This window comes from Chlorocebus sabaeus, chromosome 20, assembly GCF_047675955.1.
Source record: "Chlorocebus sabaeus isolate Y175 chromosome 20, mChlSab1.0.hap1, whole genome shotgun sequence".
In the NCBI taxonomy this organism is placed as follows: Eukaryota; Metazoa; Chordata; class Mammalia; order Primates; family Cercopithecidae; genus Chlorocebus; species Chlorocebus sabaeus.
This window is the reverse complement of record NC_132923.1, coordinates 625,885-644,943: the sequence shown is the minus strand read 5'-3', so window position 1 is coordinate 644,943 and position 19,059 is coordinate 625,885. Positions and strand designations below refer to the sequence as shown.

Genomic DNA, 19,059 nt, shown 5'->3' with positions numbered 1-19,059 from the left:
GGGCACGGTGGCGGGCACCTGTAGTCCCAGCTACTCAGGAGGCTGAGGCAAGAGAATGGCATGAACCCGGGAGGTGGAGGTTGCAGTAAGCCGAGATCGCGCCATTGCCCTCCAGCCTGGGCAACAGAGTGAGACTCCGTCTCAAAAAAAAAAAAAAAAAAAAAAAAAAAAATGCAGGATCTAAGACCTCAGACTAAATCAGAATCTGTGTAATTTGACTGTCCTTTGAGACTTGCTGGTCTCCAGATGTAATGTATACACATCACCTAGGGATCACGTTAAATGCAGGTTCTGGCACTCAGTTGCTTTGGTAATGATACAACAACCAGGCCTTGAAGTTTTCTCGCCTCAAAGCAACTTCCTTTCTAGAGATGTCACTGGACACCTTCCCTCCTGAGAGTGACACTCCTGTACAGAACAGATGGTTTATGACAGGAGTTGAAAAACTGTGGCCTGCTGGTGATATCCAGCCTGCCACCTCTTTTTGCAAATAAAGTTTTATTAGATCACAGTGACACTCATGTATTTACATATTGTCTATGGCCTCTTTTGTGCTGTATTGACTGAGTTGAATAGTTGTAAAAGAGACCATATGACCCACAAAGCCAAAAGTATTTACTGTCTGGGACTTTATAAAAAACAGTTTGCTGACCCTAGCTTATGTGAGTGACCCTAAATATTTCCTTAAAGAAATCAAATAGCTATACTCTCTTGCCCCATTGGCAAACTTTCCAAGCCCATCTGAATCCATGGCTATTCATGGAGAAGCTGAACCATAAACCGTGATTCCCAAGCGACCCACAAAGGGTCTTGAACCTAAAACTGGTCTGGATAATGGTACCACAGCACCTGTGCCTTTCCAAAATCCATTTAATATGTCCCTCCTCAAAGAAATGGTTGTAATTTTTGTAATTTTATTGAGCTGACTCCCTCCTCCACAAATTGATTTCATTAATTGTTCAACACAAGTTTGACTTTTCCCGAGAATTGGAATCAGAAGGAAATTCTGAGTAAAAATATATTTGGGACCAAGGAAATAAAAAGACTTGTACAAGTTGGTTATAATACACATTTTACTCCTAAAAAGGTAGCGTTGGTTTCGGCCTCACTCTGGGCTATTCACTGGGCAGGCTGTGTGGGCTTGGAGTCATTCTTCTAATTCTCTTAGAGAATCCCACCACCTGTCTCTTATTTGGGTTTTTGAATTGTGAAATGATGGCACACACAAGCTCCAAGAATAGCTGTGTGTGTATGCCAAGCATACAGAGACAGAAGGCAGAGACTTAGGCCAAGGATCAGGAAATACAGAAGAGAAGCTGGCATGGAGGCATCTGCTCCACAAATACAGTGAAGCCGGAGGTTGTAGGAGGAGGGAGGTGGGACCCATGTAATCACTGGAGGATGTGAGCACTCTGCTCTGCAAGTCTTGGAGATCTTGGTTTTCTTTCCAGAACCAAATTTCAGAGGAGGTGGGTGTAGGAGAATTGAGATTCTTTTTCCTCATCCAGAGTTATCTGGGGCCAGAGAGGTTTAGGGTGAGATTCTGTGGGAATCTTTGCTGTAGCTCCAGAGCTTTATTCTTACTTAGTTCCTTTTCCCTTTGTCTGGACTGTAGTTCCTTTTCCCTTTGTCTGAATAGTCCAGGACACTAAAAGGGTTTGTGAAGAGGCTGGGTAGACATAAGTGGAGAGTCTTCTCCTTAATTCTAGAGTCTACCTTGACTTCAACCAATTAGAGATTGTAGGAGTGAATTAGATCTCCTTATGTTAAACCCTGTTTCTGGCAAGCCCTCCTGAAATTCCCTAAGATGCAGAGCTGATTAGCTCACCCGGTCAGAATGTGAAGGTTTTAAAGCCAAAGTTACTATTTGGGCTGATATTTTAGACTTTCTCTTCGTTGGAAGAAGCATAATGTATTCATTCATTCATTCATTCATTCATTCATTCACTCAGTGAATATCCATTGAAAACCTATTGTGTAACAGGATGTGAAGAAAAACATGAACTGGAGAGTCAGACCCATCTGAGTTCAAATTCTAGTTTCTTGATCTGTGAGCTAACTAACACCTCATTCAAGTTTCCATCCAGGTGACATAACCACCCCAACTTCCTTCCTTGATTCTGCAGGTTAGGTTGGACATTTACTTCTTTGCTTTTGCAGCAACTTCTTTTTTTTTTATCTTCATTTTTATTTTATTTTATTTTTATTATACTTTAAGTTTTAGGGTACATGTGCACAACATGCAGGTTTGTTACACATGTATACATGTGCCATGTTGGTGTGCTGCACCCATTAACTTATCATTTACATTAGGTATATCTCCTAATGCTATCCCTCCCCTCTCTCCCCATCCCACAACAGGCCCCGGTGTGTGATGTTCCCCTTCCTGTGTCCAAGTGTTCTCATTGTTCAGTTCCCACGTATGAGTGAGAACATGCGGTGTTTGTTTTTCTGTTCTTGCGATAGTTTGCTGAGAATGATGGTTTCCAGCTTTTCGTAGCAACTTCTACATTGTCTGTTCTCATACCACATTATGTGGAAATTATCCATTTGGAGTCTGTCTCTCTCTCCAGATTGTAAAGTCATTGATAGAAAAGAGCTTCATTTCACATACTTTTTACCCTTAGTGCCTGACATATATTAGAAATTAGACATATGTTTATTGCACTGAAAAGAACCTAGTTGTATGGCTTAATTTCCCTAAAGCATGTGTCTCTTATCGGTAAAATGAAGGTGATAAAAACGTGCCTTGTGAGTTTTTTGTGAAGAGTATATCAGATAATGTTTGAATTAGTGTTTTATAAATATGAAGTGCTTGCAAATAGTAATAGTTGTTCTAATATCTGGATTGATTGGGATTCAGTAGAAAGCAAGTAGAAGAGAATCAAGAAAGTATGTGGAGATGTCCTAGTCCACTTTTTCTAAACTAAATTACTGAACAAGGGGGATCTGGAGACTTCAGCTTCTGAGTTTTGGTGTGTGGGGTTGACACGGGACAGAGGACCCTTTCCAGCAAGCTCTATGTCTCTGCCACTAGATTATATACTCATAACAGTGGGGATAGGTTTTATTAATTTATTTGCCCCTTTATTCACCCTAAGCACAACTAAGAAAGTGAATATGTCATAATTGGATTTCAATGGGCATTGCAAGGCCAAAGTCTCCTGCTCCCGCAAATCTCCCAGTATCCCTGGCCTGTATGTGTCTTGTCTTGAGAACCTGAATAATGGAACTGTTAGATCGAAAACATAGATTGGGGAGAAGAGAGTGAGTTGAGTTTGAAAAATATTGAGTGTGACATCTGGCAGTCAAATACTCAGCGCTGAGTCATTTCACTTTTCATGTGTCTGTTTTAGCTCACAAACTAGACATGGAGATCATTGTACAGATTCCATAGTGCTTAATGCTCTGGCTACCCATTAAAAAACTTATAGAGCTTGCTGGAGGGGGTCCCCTATCTCGTGTCAACTCAATAAATAAATATTTATGGATTCTTTGCAAAATATTGGAATTTCTTTCCCATGTAAGTAACAAAGAACTGCTGCAGATGTTTCAGCAGAGTTGTACAATGATATGAATTTTGCTGTGAGAAAACTTGATCTTGCTGTAATGTATGAAAAAGACTAGAAGGGAAAGAAATTGGGGGTGGAGAGGCTTGTTAGGAGGGCCAAGATAAGAGCAGGTGGGCAGTGAAGGAGGCTGTGGCAGCACCATGCCAAGCAGATTAGAGTGGAGGGGACTTGACTACCCAAGAGGCTGGGGACTCAGCTTTCTCCCTAGTATTAGTCCTAGAAAAGTCTCCCTGCTCTGAGAAGACCAATGTCTAGCCTTATGTGGCTTCAGAACAAAAGCCGGTGATTGCATCCAAGGGAAGATAATGAGAAACACACAGGCCATGAAAATCAGGAAAGCACCATTAATCTTTTTGTTGCAAAACTTTACTTTTCAAAGTTCTGGGGAAGGGTGCGGAAGCCTCAGCACGTGAACTTGAGCCCTGTACTTGGAAATGCAAAATGGAAACCCCCTAATAAATCACAGAACTGAAAATACCAAGAGTCTGAGAGGCTGGGGGAGGACAGGAGTGAGAAAAGGAAGGGGGCTGGAGTACTGATCAGAAGACAGGAGAAAGCAACAGTGTAAAATGTGGAGAAGGGCTTAGTAGACATTCAATTTAATCTAGACTTATTTTGCTACAAACTAATTTTATGAAGACTTTTTTGCCCAAATATTAAATATTTACTAATTAAAGAAAAGATATTAAAACAGGAAAAACTACTTTCATTCAATAAAAACTCTAGTAATTCTTCCTAACTCCAGAATTGTGTGTATATTTTTTACCTATTAAATAATCAGAAATAGAAACCAATTAGACAAGATATGTGAATATCCTTAAAAATTTTCCATAATATTTGACTTAGGAACTTTAGTTTTATGAATGTACTCTAAGGAATACCCTGAAAAGGACAAAATCTATACACAAAGATTATACACAAATTTATTATAGAATTACATATAAAAAACCCTAAATGACCAGCCTTGAGTGTATGGTTAAATATGTAAGTTATAAGCCTTTGAAATAATGAGTTTTGAGAGTTTTAGGTAACACAAGAAGGTGTTTATGATATTATATTAAATCAAGATAAAAGTCACAATGTAATATAAAGATATACAATCAAGGATGTAAAAGTGCATGGAAAAAAACTCTAATGAAAATATGCCAAAATGTTAACTATGATTGCTTTTAGATAAGGGGATTAGGGGACCATTTTGTTTCCTTATGCAATTGAAAAGTCATAAATGGGCATGCATTACTTTTTCATCAGAAAAAGAAATGAGTTACATCATTTTTAAAGGGAAGATATTGTAAAGGAATATTTGTTGAGAGGATGCATAAAAAATCTGGGTAATTTCCTTATTTCCCTGGGATTCTGAGAATTTTTTTACGCTTGGGAATATCTTTCCTTGCTCCTAGTTAAATTATTTTCATATGTTAGTCTTGTTCCTGGGGATAAAATGGTAAGTTTGCTATTTTAGCTCTGCTCGAACATGTGGAGTAATTCTCTGTTACATATACAGAAAACAAGGTCTTAACTCCTTGGTTTGATATTCAAGGTCTTTCAGAGTAAAATCCCAATTGATCTTCCCAATTTCACTTCCCTTAGTTTCCTACATATATTTTCTACACAAATCAAAAATTCAGACTTCTTATTTCTTGTTCGTGTCCATAACCTCCCCTTTCTGAAACTCTACTTGTTCCTGGGGGCAGAATGTTCACAGAGCATGCATTAAACATCATAAAGTGGACTGGGAGCCTCTTTTAACATAAGCAGTCTGATACTGCTGTGCTGTGTGATTTTGACAAGGCAGTTAGTTCACCCTCTAGATCTCAGATGGAACACCTGTAAAACAAAGGGTTATATAGTAGATGGTTGCCAATGTTCCTTGCAGCACTATAGCTGAGTGAACCTTGTTCCCTCATGGCCCTAGGTGTGCTCATTCATCTGCCTGCACCTTGTCTCAGGTTCCCACTGCATCTTAAGTGGCCCCTGCCTACCCCACTGTCAAATTCAACCCTTCCTAGCTCATGTCCCATTTCCTTTATAATGCTGTCCTCAGTGATTCTGATTAACAGGGACTTGCATGTATGATTTTTTTTTTTGCCACTCATACATGCTGCCTTTTATCAAAACTATGGCACATGCCAAAGATATAACAGATAATGTCATTTGAATAAGAAGTCAACTCGATGGGGAGAAAAAACCTACTTAAGTAAGCTTTAGAGATAAAGGTGCACAGTTCTCTAAATCCTTTGTTTATGGTCTATTAATCAATAAAGTCCAATCTGTGATCCCCAGATACATAAGAGGAGAAGGATATATAGATTATTTATGTTATTTCTGAAAAGCCTAAGAAAAATCACACACAGGCCCACAGTAAGTCTATGTTCTTTATTTTGAGTTAGAGGATTTTTTTTTTTTTTCATTTTTAGCCAGTGTAAATTGGTTTAAACTTCATCTCTTGAATGACTCCTAACATGACAGAGCCCTTTCCTTCCTTCAAATTTCTACAAATGCATTGCTCCCCTTTTTTCTTTTCACTACCCATATGTCCATGTTGGACAAAAACCATGAAGGAGGTTGAGAAACTGTACCAAAATGCCAAGAGCATCTTTGCCATGTTTCAGCACAAAGGACACTGTTAGAAGGAGGTGATCAGGGTCATCTTCTGACTCAGCCTCACAAGAGGAGCCAGGACAGATGGACAGTTCCCAACTGTTTACTCTCCTCTCTCTCCTCATTCTCTCTCTCGCATTCTTTTTGCTTCTGCTTTTTATTAGCAGCACAAAAGATTTTGAAGTGCTTAAGGGCAGAAAGCTTGCCTTGTTCCTCTTTGCAGCTCTTGCTGGGACCAAGTATGGTGCTAAACACAGGGTAGACATTCAGTAAGTATTTGTGGAATTAATGAATAAATAAATGAAGGACAGGCGTAACTTTGATGGTAATGGGTCAGTGTGAACTCCAGAAAGAGTATGCAGAGTTATAGTCAAAGTGGATGATGGATCATTGCTCTGACTTACTAGTTATGTAATCTTGAGCAAACCCCTTTATCACTGTGGGACTAATTTCCCCAGCTGTTGAAAAAATGCGTGTAGGGGAAAGGGGGAGAGTTAGTGATTAAAAATGTGTACCATAAGGAGCATGTATGTAAAATTATCTGACATATGGTTGCAGCTAAAGAGCTGGCATTTATGTAGCACTTTATTTTTCCTGCATTTTTAAAAAATGTAAAACCTGAAAATCATTAAGTTATACTAACCTCAAATCTCACCACTTAAGAATTATATAAAATAAGAAATAAAATTTCTCTTCCCAGCCAACTTTTCTAATTCCCCAGAGATAACTACTTTTCTTTACATTTAGGTTTGATGTTTATCTTTCTTGATATTTTTCCAAAGTTTCATGGATATATATACACACATATATTTATAATTATTTAAGATACATGTAAACTCATAAATATATACACGTACGTATATATCCATGCAACTTTGGAGATATGTGTGTGTATATCACATATCTCCAAAATGTAACTATTCGTCATTTTCAAAATGGAACTATTCATGTCTATCTATCTCTAAGTCAATTGTTTTCGAATGATGGCAGAAGCATTTGTTGTTTGAATATACCATATTTTGCTGCCAGTCCCCCAGTTCCAGTGTTTTGTGATTACACATAATAATGCAAGGGTCTTCCTTGTACATCTATATCTGTAAGCTTTTGTACAGTACTTACTTTAGTAATAAGGCACTTGAACACTTGTTGTTCTCTTTACTCATAACCACCACAAGAAAAAAGGACAGAAATTGTTATTCTGTGTTACAGATGAAGAAAAGGGAGGGCTCAAGGAGACAAGTGGCTTGGCCAGAGACCCACACAGATAGACTATGGCAGAGCCTGTGTTTCCCAGTGGCTTGAATTCTTGTCCAGAGCTCTTTTTGTCACACTGCAATAAAGCACAAGTCAACAGGGAACCTTTACAACCAGGCAGAGAAGCGTGGGTCAGGGAACAGGCAGTCACGTTACATTGTAGAAAAGAACAAACACACACAAACAAACAAGAAACTCAAGGCCAAACACATCTAAAAGATACAAACAAACAAGAAACTCAAGGCCAAACACATCTAAAAGATATTATTTGGAAGAAATACACTGGTGGTGAGTGAGGGACCAGCATAAGATGAGCTGTCCTTTAACTAGTTACCATCTTTTATGCAGTGTTCTCAATATGATATTCAAATGATTAGGATGGCTTAGATTGCATAAATGTGGCAGGAGAATGACAAAGGACATCCCTGCCACCCCAACAATGACACTACTCCTCTCCCTGAAGGGAAGTGTCTAGGGAAGGTCTGTCGGCATCTGGTTAGGATTGGCCTTAATTGACACCTTCCTCAATTATCTGAAGGAAATATTAGCTGTTATTAAAATTTGCAGATGCAGTCAATTGTCAGAGTCACTGGAGACCAAGAATTATTACTCAGAGCATTGGAGAGAGGCTGGCAGGAAAGAGAACAATTCAGCCTGGAAAAATGCAAACTAATGGATAAAGCAAGGTTGGGGGAGTGGCGGAAGAACTTAGAGGGATAAGGCTAGTAGTAGGGTGAGGCAGTGAAGCACTCCCCTGGAGTACAAACTTTAAGGGGATACCAAAAACTCAGCTATCAAGATAAATAAAATTTTAATTCAATATTGAAAAATCAAGTTGACAAATGACAGCCTGTGGGCCAGCAGCCTGTTTGTAAATACAATTTTATTGGAAAGCCACTGGAAGTAAAGGTACCGTGGCAGGGGAGATCCAGGCTAATTCGTTGATGTGAAAACCCTGGTTCAGCTTGTGAATGTTAGACACATTAGACCTTAGCTTGTGATTGGTGGGAAAAATACTTCTGAAGAAAAGGAATAATGGACCTGACTGCTTTTATGGGTTTCCTGGGGCTATTGTAACAAGTGATCACAAACTAGGTGGCTTAGAACAACAGAAATTGATTGTCTCACAGTTCTGGAGGCTGGAAGTCCAAGATTAAGGTGTCAGCAGGGCCATACTCCCTCTGAAGATTCTAGAGAAGCATCTTTCTTCAACATCTAATTTTTGATGGCTCTTGCAATCAGTCCAATCTCTGCCTTGATGTTTGCATACTCGTTCTTGTGTATGTCTCTCTGTCTCTGTGTCCACATCTTTTTCTCCTTTCCCTTAGATCCTAGTCATTGGGTGACATCCCAGTACAGATAACTTCATTTTAACTTGATAACATCTGCAAAGACCCTATTTTCAAATAAGGTTACATTCCTAAGGTTACCTATGAATATAACCTTAACTCTTTGGTTCCTTATTTGTAAATAGAGTCTTTCTTGGACACAATTCAACACACCACACTATTAAGTAGGTGGGGATGGGGAGAGATTTGACTTAGGTGCAGCAGAAACATTATCCATTCACAGGAATCTGGCAGCGGAGTCAGGGGCAGACTCCTGACATGATTTAAATACCTAAGAAAATATTTAAGGAACTGTACTTTAGTTCTTTTGGGGTGCAAATATTATAACCTTTGCTAATGTCACATGGTGACAAATACGTGTAGGATTTTTAAGGGTAGTTCTGATTTCAAACATGCAAACAATAGTGACTAGAAATATTTTTACTAAATTTTATATTCCTTTTGTTATTATTTTATTCTTCTCAATATAAGCCGCTTACTAAATTATTACTATAACTGAATATGACAACTTTAGATATTTTTCACAAAAATTCACCAACTGGGGAAAAATGTTGTTTGTAAAATGCGGTATTCTGATTTTTAATTTATGAAATATGGCTATAATGCTTCTGAAGCCTGTTCAAGGGCTGTGAAACAATGGAGATGATCGAATACCATTAGAATTTTAAGTAAGTTGAGATGTAAATGGGAATCAAATCTATTTTCTCCCATTTTCCAAACACATCACAGTCAAGTCCAAAAACTTGAATGTTACATAGCTTTTTGGTGAACACTTTTGTTATAGACATGCATGTGTAGGTATACTTAATTGTATCAGCAATAATAACATTAGTTATTTTAATTATTGTATCGCCAATTGTATCAGCAATAATAACATTAGTTATTTTAATTATTGTATCGCCAATCCTAATTACTAATCAATAAATGTATACTCATTAATTAATAATTCAATAATAATGGCTAATATTTATGAAGTGCTTATGTGCTAGACAGAAGAATTGATCCCTTTATGTGAATTATTTAATTTATGAATACAGTAATTCTTCCTTATAATTGATATTCTGTTTATTTGGGCTTGAAATGTACTACATATTATTTTTCCTGCTTTTGGTCAGGGGTCACCAGCCCATTTAAAGAGAGACAGCTGTATCTTTCTGTAACTGGGCTACTTTCTCCATGGGTGCATTAATGTTAACAGAGAAGCATGGCCAGCAAGCGTTGCTAGCACAATGTGACGGGCCCTGCTGTGATGAACAGAGAAACTGGGAACTTTATCATTGCTGCTACATACATTATCAACTAATAATGCGTTTTTAAAATTCCTGAAAATAGTTTGCTTTCTAAAGGTTAAAAAGGTTTAAGTTCTCCCTGCAATTTTGTTTATATAGATGATTTGCTTTGTAAACATTTGGTTTTTTTTTTTGTTTGTTTTTGAGACAGAGTCTGGCTCTGTCGCCCAGGCTGGAGTGCAGTGGCGCGATCTTGGCTCACTGCAACCCCTGCCTCTTGGGTTCCAGTGATTCTCCCTCCTCAGCCTCGCCAGTAGCTGGGATTACAGGCATGTGCCACCATGCCTGGCTAATTTTTGTATTTTTAGTCGTGATGGGGCTTCACCATGTTGGCCAGGTTGATCTGGAACTCCTGATCTCGTGATCTGCCCGTCTTGGCCTCCCAAAGTACTGGGATTACAGACGTGAGCCATTGTGCCCGCCACAGCTCTGCTTTTTAAGGCTTTGCAATTGATTGAATCAGGCTTGTTCAGGTTACCTGGGATAATCTTCCTCATGTAAAGTCAACCCATGATGGATTTTAATCAATCTACAGAACACCTTCACAGCAACACCTAGATCAGTGTTTGAGTAACTGGGGTCTATAGCCTAGCCAAGTTGAAAGATCAGAAGAGCTGTGACAACAATGATAAAATAAACTGTTGCCCTCTAGTTTCCTCTTGGGCATTAATAATTTAGCTAAGATAAACCCAAATACTTTGGATAAGATTGACTGAATTCAGCTTTGCTGATGCCTCTGATTTCAGTTGCTTTAACCAAGGGCAAACCCCTAGTGCTTCCGTTGTCTGTTGATACCCAGAGGCTTATGTGATCTGGAAGGGTAAGTGGCTTCTCTCTGATTTGCCAGGAGCAAGTGGTTAAGTTAGCTGAGGAGCCAGAACACTAATTTCAGTGATTAGACTCTGGTACAAGTGATGGGAGGCCCGAGGGTGGGGTGCTGCTTTTTCCTTTGGCCCTGATAAACATTTTATGCTTGTTATGGTGGTTGAAATGCTGTATTTAACCTTTTCTTCATGTGCCAGGAGGTTCACAGTAAATGAGGGGTGTGGTCTGTGAGGGGAAAAGTGGCTGTGGCTTGGCCTCTTTGTACCCTGTCAGCACACATACACGCATGGTCTGTAACATGTGAACCTATCACGTGGGTACTCATTACTGAGCTGTGAGGGCTGCCCCTGAGAAGCTGGGGGCAGTGGTCGGGAGAGGAGAAGGTCATGGGGGCACAGTAGAAATGGCACTGGACTGGGAATGAGTTCCTACTGCCAACTTGTCATCAGCTCAGTTCTTCCAATCCTGTACTCACTCCTTTATTGCCCAGGACATATATTTAATGCCAGGCTAAGCACAAGGCTTCCAGGATTCAGCAGTGAACAAGACAGATGTCCTTTTGGAGCTGACTGTTGAGCAATGTTAATAAATAGCAATGATCATATCATTAGCATTTCCCAAGGGTTACCATGTCCCAAATGTGTGAGCTATGATAGAGGAAGATGGGGTTATTCTAGGTGAAGGCTGAGAAGCTTCTGGGAGGTGGTGACTAATAACTACTGCCTTTTTTACTTTGGAGTCATGTCCTTTCTGTGACTCCCCTTTCCTTCTCCTCTGTGTTCTCTCCCTTGGCCTTGTCAGGCTGCCCCTGGCTTCCGTTCTCTCTTCCTAGTCTCCTTTCTAATTAGCCTTTCTTGCCTGATCAACCAAGCTCTTTTCTGGAATCTCTAGCTGCCTGATGGACACCTCCTTGTGGAAGCCCTCAGACATCTCAAAGATATATCTGTGAAGAACTCAACTCTTCCACTGTATTATTCCTTCCCTTTCCTGTCTCTGATAATGTTATCACAATTCGTTTTGTCATTTAGGTAAAAAACATAGTCATCTTTGACCTACCTTCCCTATCATACCTACCACACAGTCCTACCCTGTCTATTCCCACGATGTCTCTCATCTCTCCCTCCATTTGTTTGTCACTCTCAATGGTCAGACTGTCTTGGTCACTTTTCTGGGCAATCGCTATAGTTTCATGCTTACAGTTTCCTCTCAACTTTAGTTCATCCTCTTTAGAGCTACCAGAGCACATACTCTTGATACATCTTCTTGTGTCACTCTGTTGCTCAAAAGCCTTCAGTGAACCACTGCTGGGCTCTGCAGCCAGGTGCTTGTGTTCTAAACCTGGTTTCATCACTTACCAGCTGGGTAACTGGCAAATTATTAACCATTCTGTGCTTCTATTATTTCATCTATAAAACAATTGTGTCTATCTCATAGAGTTGTGATGGGGATTAAATGAGTCAACATATAAGTAGTGCTTATTAAAAAAAGTCTGACATAATTTTGGCATTCCATTCAGGTAGATCCTCTGGCTCCTGGTCCTCTACATTTTCCCTCTTGTACCTTGACTTTTTGCTTTTCTAACTTTTGTCTGTTATAGTTCTGAATAGTTTTTTGCACAGTAGTGCACAAATTAGTGCCTGTATCTACACAAACTACATCACATGTGATGTTCTTGTCTTTCTTCATATTCTTTTAAAAACTATGTATTATATGTGTACCCACATATGCGTATTTATACTAAACTAAATATATATGTATATACATATATGCATATAGATTCATATACACTTTATTGTTTCTTAATTAACTGACCAAATGTCTTGATGGTGCTTCTAAATAAGTAGTACTTAGGCAAATCTCCACCCATAATGTTGTGGTAAAAGATTAATTTTTGAAAACTGCCCAGAGAACAGCTTTCTATCACACTAGTCATTACAGTTTTAGTTTTTTCAATGTTCTGGCAGCCATTCTCATGAGGATGGACTGTGCTGACTGGTCTTAGTGAAAGTTACCAGTGGGCACGTTCTCAGGGCCTCTCTGTCCCCATGAAGCATCCCCACTCCGAGACATGGAAAACCTGTGAGCTCATACAAATGATTTCTGGGATGAAAATAGCAATGTGAGATAGTGCCAGGAACTTCAGGTTCACAGAGTATAATTAAGATTTTTCCTGAATCATTGCACACTGTAATTTCATCATTATGTATATTCTTTAATTATGGGCTCTAATTGCCCATTTTAGTTCTGTAATTAGACATAAAGACATTAATTTTGTAAATACAACAATTAGCTCAAATGTACTTCCAAATTCTTTCCCCTACCCTACCTTTCAAGAAAAATTAATACATCATTAAAAAGTTTGTGCACAGAAAGAGCCTCTTAAAGGGCAGCTTTTGGGAGCCAGTTGGTGTTCTCAAAGGTGGGGCCCCGGTTCAGGAAGGGTATGGGAACATCACCCTCTTATATTCCCCATAAACTCTGTTGCTTCATGTCAGATAGACCCTGCAGGGTCCAGGGCAGGGAAGAGCTCCATTAATGCACATAGGACCAATTTCTCTTAATTGTAAAATTTTAAGGTGACATCAATGCTTAATGAGTCATGGGAGAGGAATGAACTAATGTTAGGGCAACTCTGGTTTTTTATTTCTCTTGTGTCCTATTAAAAGATGAGAAGATGAAGCATTTTTGGTTCATGGGGTTTGTATTTTTCATTTGTGTATGGGTAGCTGATTATCATCTGTCATTGTGTGTCTGTGTGTGTGTGTGTGTGTGTGTGTGTGAGAGAGAGAGAGAGAGAGAGAGCTAGAATCTGTTTTTTAAGAACTTCAATGATTCAGATCTCCATTTTTTCCTTCACCTATAGCACTTTAGTTAAAACAAACAAAACAAAACAAAAAAACAGACGAGTTCCAGCATTTCCCCCCATGTACCATGCTATGTCCATTTCAGCCGATACATTTTACATATGTATCTATTTTCTCCACTTACAAATCCAAGCAAAAAATGGCAGTGTGGTAGAGTAGAAAGAGCCTCAGTAAGGGTCTTGGCCCCTTTTTCTTCCCTTTTTACACATACTCTCTCTCTAGGTAATCTCTCTAGTCTCATCCTTTAAAGGCCGTTTATACTCTTTTGTCCCTCCATTTATATCTCTAGCTCAGGCCTCATCTCTGAGCTCCAGATTAGATAACAATCAGAATGCTTATTTCTACTTGGATGATTTATAGATAATTTAAGCTTGCTGTGTCCAAAACTGGGTTTACTTTTCCTCCAAATGTATTGCTTTTCTGTTCTTCCCAAACTCAATAAATGGCAAAATTCAGGTATTCAAGCCGAGTCATCCTTGATTATTCTTTCGACATATGAGCCATCAGCAAGGCTTGTTTCACCCTCCAGAACCTATCTTCAATCTGTCTGTTTCCCTCTCCCTCCATTCAGGCTGCCATCCCAATACAGAGTGTTCTGTAAAGCAAAAGGGGTGGTCTGCTCTCACCAATAGCAGTTCGTGTGCTCTTAATTCACGTGCTCTTAATTCACGGATGGATTACCTAGCACTTAACACAGACCCAGATATATTTGGTACTCAGTAATATACGCTGAAGAATGAATGAGTGAGTGAATGAATTAATGAATGAATAACAGAAACTCTTCCTCCTAGAACTTAATAATACAGAGCAGGATTAACCTGCTTTCATAGGTAATCAGTGAACCTGGTGAAGTGTGACATTTATCTTTTGGTGAGAGCAGCTCACCCCTTTTGCTTTACTGTTTCACCAATTATCTCTGTTTTATTTTTGCCTGTTCTTTTGGACACAGCATTTAGTCAGAAATTTGCACCTGAGTCTTACTTCTGCCACCTACTAGTATAAAGATCAACTGGTGTGGAGCACTATACAGTGGTTATTTATTGTTTGCTACAATGTTGGAAAACCGCGTATACAGTTTCCTCTCTAGGACATCTTTAACTGGGAGGGATAAAAACGGCACAACTAAATTTCATGATTTGGATAAGAAGAGAAACATTGACCGGGTGTGGTGACTCACGCCTGTAATTTCAGCACTTTGGTAGGCTGAGGCGGGTGGATCACCTGAGGTCAGGAATTTGAGACCAGCCTGGCCAACATAGTGAAACCCTGTCTCTACTAAAAATACAAAAAACAAAAAAAAAATTAGACGGGCATGGCGGCGGGCACCTGTAATTTCAGCTACTTGGGAGGCTGAGGCAGGAGAATCGCTTGGACTCAGGAGGTGGAGGTTGCAGTGAGCTGAGATTGCGCTGTTGCACTCCAGCCTGGCCAACAAGAGCAAAACTCCATCTCACAAAAAAAAAAAAAAAAAAAAAAAAGAGGAGAAATATTGCTTCACTCAGAAAGTGCTTCCAAAGAGATTCTCATGGTCCAGGGATGATGCTGGATGGTGGAGATGTGGAATAATGTAGAGATTAAAGGGTAGCGGGGACAGGGATGCACATATAAGCCAATGAGTAGAAGAAAGGGGTTCTGGTGCTGGCACAGCAGCAACCACAGGGTGAAAGCGACTGCAAATGCACATGTGCTCAATTCTCTGAGGGGACAATGGTGGGAAATGGAAGGGTCCTGATCATGTCATTGTTGATGGCAAGTCTACCAGTCAAAAGGAACAAGTGAGCAAAGGCCTGTAGCCTGGAGGCGGCTTGGGGCTTTCAAGGAACCACACTTCATTAGACCTGCTAAAGCTTGTGTTTCAAAGAGAATGTACCCAGGTCAAAGACCTGTACATAGTAGGCACTTAGCTAATATCTGTTTAATAAATGGATAAGTGAATATAAGTGACAGAAAGACGGCTGAGTTGTTGGGACAGGTGAGATCATGGAAGGCCTTGTGCATCATGCTGGGATCAGTAATAGGAAGTAGAGAAGTGGTCAGTGAAGTTTTATTTAAGCAGAAAAGAGACCCTATTGAGTTGAGTTTTAGAAAAGTCCCTGTGGCTGTAGAAAAGAGGATGATTTGGTGGGAATGAGCCGGAAGTTGTGAGCACAGACAGGAAGGGTAACCGAACATTTTGAGAGAGCTGAAAGTGTAGACAGGAAGGGTGTTCAGAAATTGTTGGAGTTCAGAGAGAAGTCCTGGGCCTGGCCAAGCAGTGTAGACAGCCAGAAACAGACAAGAAGTGGAATGTCACATTCTAGTAACTGATTGAAATGTGTGTGTGCATGCATGTGCAAGCTGAAATGTGTGTGTGTTTATAGGCAAGTGGGTTGAAAACTGTATGTGTGCTTAAGTTGGAATGTACATGTGCATGTATATAGGTGATTTGAAGTATGTGTGTGTGTGTGTGGGGGGGACACAGGGTGTGGTAGTGCATTGGAATGTGTGTGTGTTTGCATGAGTGCAAGTGAACAGTCAAGAATAGTGTCTAACACTTACCTATTTGGTCTAAAGACTCATAAGACTTCTGCCTTACTCCTAGTCACATGCTCCAAGTCACAAGCAGAAATGGGCAGAACAGCTCGGCCTTGTAATTCCAGCCTGAGTCACACTAAGCTGTTTCCAACCAAGTGAATTAATTGCTCCCTTCTTATCCCACACAGCACTTTCCTCTACAACACTTGTCACACCACTGTTGTTATTAGTTTATATAATACTTTCCCCCCTGCTAGGCTGTGAAATCCTGAAGGAGGAGAAAATGTGTTAAGTATCATTTGTCTCTAGAGTCTAGCTCATTCAGGTACATGCTAAGTTCTCAACTAGTGTCTGTTGAATGAACTAAGAGAATAGGCACACTTTTATAGCTTATTAAGCGCAAACATAGACTCCAAAGCAAAATCTCATCATTGCCTCTTGCACATTTTGGAAGCAACAGCAATAATAGTTACCATTTCTTAAGAACCTACTATGTGCAAGGCACAATGCCAAGTACTTTGGGGGAGCCAGTGATTTTATGTGCAGTGTTTTTTAAAGTCTCTGGAGTTAAAAAAGTCCTGGGAGGTAAATATTATCCACCCCTTCCACAGACGACAGGAGTGAGGCTTACTAAGGATAAGTAATGTGCCAAGTCGCACAGCTAGAAAGTAGAGAGCTGAAACAGGAACTCAAAGCCTGGGCTCCAAACAAGCATACCCTGCAGACTTCCCTTCCCTATGATGCCCCATGCCCAGTTTTCTATTTTCTTTATAGTGGAAAAGTCAGTGCCCTTCCTATGAGAAATAAAAGGGTTTAAAGTAGTCAAAAGGAAACAGTGTTTCCTCTGTGCTCAGGGGGTTTTGGCTAATCACAGAGAGTGAACCAAAAACAATATTATGTGAGATGTGGCCAGTTTGGGTTGATTCCAGCTTTGGATGCTGTGAGCTGGATCCCAGGAGCACACGAGGAAAAACGATAATAGCATACTTAAGATCCAAGCCCATGGTGGGTCGAGGATAGAGGTTTTGCTTTCCTCAAACTATTGCATTTTTCTTTTCCTCCCTAAGGGTCCGGGCAAGATGCTTCCTACCCCAGGGGACCACTTCCAAATGCTGCTCTGTCACTTGGTGGAAAACTTCAAATTTATTGAGGTTTTACTGTGGAAGACTTAGTCAAGAGGGCAAGTACCCTATATCTCCAGATTGCCTTGCACATACTGGCATTTGACTAATATTTTATTATATGGATTCTAATAGCTGATTACAGTTTGCAATGCTCTACTCATGGATAAATCACAGTTGATCTTCTCAGACTCCTTATGCCTTTTCCCAGTGGGTTTTTCATTGTCATGGATAACCCCAGGAGAAAGAGGAGGCACAGAGGAACCTCTCCTACATGAATAGGTGGGGGGGACGCAAGGGAGGACTTCTAGCTTTTCTTCTTCTGACTTTTCTACATTCCCCAAGTTCAGTGACTCATCCCCATCTTTTAATTGAGCATCTTGGAACTGAACAGCACCTCCCAAGCAACCTTCACCTGGGAACTAGGCAGAAACAAGTGAAAATGTGGAGGAGGTGGTTATGAATTTTTGTGCAGTCAGTGATTTCAGGGATCCAGGAAGTTATTCTACTTTCTAAACCACTTCCCTACCTGTTGGATATGAATATAACTCCCTCAGCTTTCAGCTTTCAGCTTTCACATCTACTTTATATAATTCTACACTGCCTCTATATTATTTATACCTATGTGCTGGGACTTGAGCAAAGGTGTTTTTTTGTTGTTGTTTGTTTTTTGTTTTTAGTTTTAAACTTTGTACAAGGGAAGCCATAAATAATTTGGGCAACTTGTAGGGAAGAGGCAGAGTGAATGTGGAGAAACCAACAGTCAGTAAATGTCACATGGGAGACACTGAGCACTGCAGACAGATCTTTCAATGTGAAGCAGCAGCAAAGAACATGGCTCTGGAGTCAAACTGGCTGAGATAAAGAGTTGACTTTTTTACCTGCTAGTTACCTATTGGTAGTTACCTACTAGTTATCTACTAGTTACCTACCTCTGTTACCTACTAATGTGACTTTGGGCAGGTTAAGTAACTTCTCTGAACTTAGTTTACTGATATGTAAGTTAGTGATAATAATAATTCCTATCTCATAAAGTTACTGTGAAGATTAAGTGAGGCAGTGTATGTGGAGTGTTAAAACAGTGCATGACGCAGAGTAAACACGTTAAAATGAGCTGTTATTAATATTTGGTTGCTAAAGGTCTGTCCTACCTGATGTGTCTATCTCTTTCAAATAAATCCTCTGGGATTTAGCATTAGAAACTTAGTCTTGCCGAAAGTTAGAGCAGGGAGGAACCCTCAAGAATGTCTAATCCAAAACCATCTTTTGTAAATGAGGAATCACTGGCCCAAGGTCACGGAGGAAGTCACTGAGTAATCCCTCTGGTCTGTTGCCCGGAATGCATTCCTTCCCACAAATCTGGCCATGCTTGTCCTGGAGGGCAGATAGACTAGCCCTCCCCAGGTAACCACATATCTTCCTGTAAAACCATCTCTCCTCACAAAGTGGCACAATTTCTAAGGATCCCTCAGGCAACAAAGTAGGTTGTGTTCAGGGACCAGTGAGGTGGAGAAACTGCCTAGCCACTGAACTCCAGGCCAGACTTGGCGACTGGCACTCAGTAGAGTCAGAGTCCTGGAGACCTGTGCATCAGGGAGAGGGCCCTGAAGAGATCTTGAAATAATTTGACATGGAAAAAGAAACATACAAGATTTCAGAGACACAGATGA

The 19,059-nt window shown here is 40.0% G+C and overlaps 1 protein-coding gene across 2 annotated transcripts in view; it reads left to right on the top strand.

Annotated features, from left to right (window-relative positions):
• The window catches only part of DDR2 (discoidin domain receptor tyrosine kinase 2), a 151,279-nt gene that overhangs the window by 29,498 nt on the left and 102,722 nt on the right, over positions 1-19,059 (top strand). The window contains exon 1 of one of the 2 annotated variants that reach the window (XM_073008190.1): positions 17,339-17,448. The exons of the other annotated variant lie outside the window; for it this stretch is intronic. The gene's annotated coding sequence lies outside the window, so the exon portion shown is untranslated. Of the gene's footprint in view, positions 1-17,338; positions 17,449-19,059 lie in introns of those variants that run through there. 2 annotated transcript variants of the gene reach the window in all.